The sequence below is a fragment of the Cyprinodon variegatus genome, unplaced genomic scaffold, assembly GCF_000732505.1.
Source record: "Cyprinodon variegatus isolate N-32 unplaced genomic scaffold, C_variegatus-1.0 Scaffold3418, whole genome shotgun sequence".
NCBI lineage: Eukaryota > Metazoa > Chordata > Actinopteri > Cyprinodontiformes > Cyprinodontidae > Cyprinodon > Cyprinodon variegatus.
This window is the reverse complement of record NW_015153871.1, coordinates 5,379-7,454: the sequence shown is the minus strand read 5'-3', so window position 1 is coordinate 7,454 and position 2,076 is coordinate 5,379.

Sequence of the window (2,076 nt, the reverse complement as noted above, 5' to 3'; positions counted from 1 at the left end):
AGATAGCAGTGATCCATATGGTGATCTATACAGTGATTCATTCAGTGATCCGTTCAGTGATCCATATGGTGATCTATACAGTGATTCATTCAGTGATCCGTTCAGTGATCCATATGGTGATCTATACAGTTATCGGAACTGTAATTGGATCGCTGCGGAACCGGCTGCCCACTGAGAATCAGTTATGATTCACCTTAGTTGATTTTTGTTTATTGCTATAGCGCCATTTACAACCTATCCAGCCTGAAGGCCCTTTATAATCATCCAGTCAGAGGGTCAAACGTTTTCTATCAAAGAGCAGCGGTCTGCATCCAGTCACTGACTGGTTGGCGCTGCTAGACTTAGCCGGCGATGAAGTGAGGCAGTCAGAGCATCAGCGGGAACAAATCCTGCCTTTATTCATGCATGTAGAAGCGCTGCTGTTCCACTGACATACTCTACCAGAGAGCTGAGAGAGGATCTGGAAAAGACAGATCTATAACCTGATCCTTTTAATGAGTAACAGATTAATTGAATCTAAAGGTCACCATAAAGTGTGACGACACCTGTGGCGTTAGAGGTCTCTGATTAGAAGGCCCAGGGTCGCCACCGCCATGCTAATCACCTCTGATAAACATAAAGGAGCATAGCATGCAGCTAAAGCTCTATAAACATCCCGCTACGCAAACATAGCCATGCTAATCCGCCATTTTAACGGTCAGAGTAATACTGCTCCTGAATGAACTGAACGATTCAGTAAATGAGTCTTTCGAATGATTCAGTTCACTGAACAGAACTGCTGTCCCTAGCGCTGCTCCTGAGGGGATAATGGAACGTAACGGCTTACAGACCGTGGCCTGATCTGCTCCTCTAGTTCTATGATGTGCATAATAATAGAAAACCCTACGGGCCTTTGTCTGTACACTCTACTTTGTTCATATCTGTGTAAAATCAACAACCTTGTCTTTCTGGCTAACTTTTCTACCTTTCCTTACCAACCAGACAATCTGATCTTTTTAATCCTCCCTCTTTGTGCATCCATGTGCGCTCCACCATGATCCGCCCTGCGTTCCTAAAAACCAGCTAGCTAAACCTGGAGCTGTCGAGCACAGGGGAGCGGCGGCGTGTCCATCAATGGGTGCATTATGGGTAGTGATGCATGTTCTGATCAGGAAGCTCTTCTTCTCTTTGAGCAATATGGCTACAGTGGTTAAACAGGAGGGTAGGTGGCGCCCCCTGTGGAGAACCTGCGTTTCATTTTCTGCTCTTTGCCCAAGGCGAGCTGACCCCTCCCTGCCGTCTCCCTGGGTTACCAGCGTTTCCTGTTAGCAGGGACCAGGGAGGACCTGGAACCCCTGGATGCTCCCTGGGTTTGGACTAGGCCAGCGACCTGATGCTGCTGCCGGGTGTCAGGACCCGCCCTCAGGTTCAAAGGGTTCAGCAATAAACATGGAGGAAGGTGGTGCTGCTGGAAGAAGCAGCTGCTTAGTTAAGGTCCTAATGTCCTAATCAAAGCTCCCCCACCGTTCATGCACTGGTCCCCCAGGGGCCTCCGGTGGTTCCTGGTCCTCCTCATGGTTGAACCGTCTCTGAACCCTTTGCTGGCTGCTGCTGACATCCCTGAATGTATCTCCATGTGATCTAGATCTATTCTTGCTAAGCTCTGTTTGCAAAGCTCTATTTTGGTGTGACTATTGTCTTGAGAAGCAAAATGCTGTATCATGTTGTTTTCTGTATATTCTCTGTATTTTTGTACGGTGCTTCAGCGGGGCGGACAGAGCATGCTGGAGGCTGATTTAGAAGCTTTTTGTTCATCTATAAAGCACAACTATTAATAAAGGCCACTTTAAAGCACTTTAGTGGGAAGGAAACCAGTGTTCCCAACAGAGAGCACCATCAATTGATGGGAAAAACCCTGGATCTGAACTGGTTTCCTGTCAGAGCAACAGGACTGGACCTACTGGGAGGCTGAGGGTCACACACAGAGGGCTGGAGCTCCCGCTCCATCAGATGGACCAGCTGCTCCTTCAGATGGACCAGCTGCTCCTTCAGGTCCTTCAGGTGGAGCAGCTGCTCCTTCAGGTCCTTCAGGTGGAG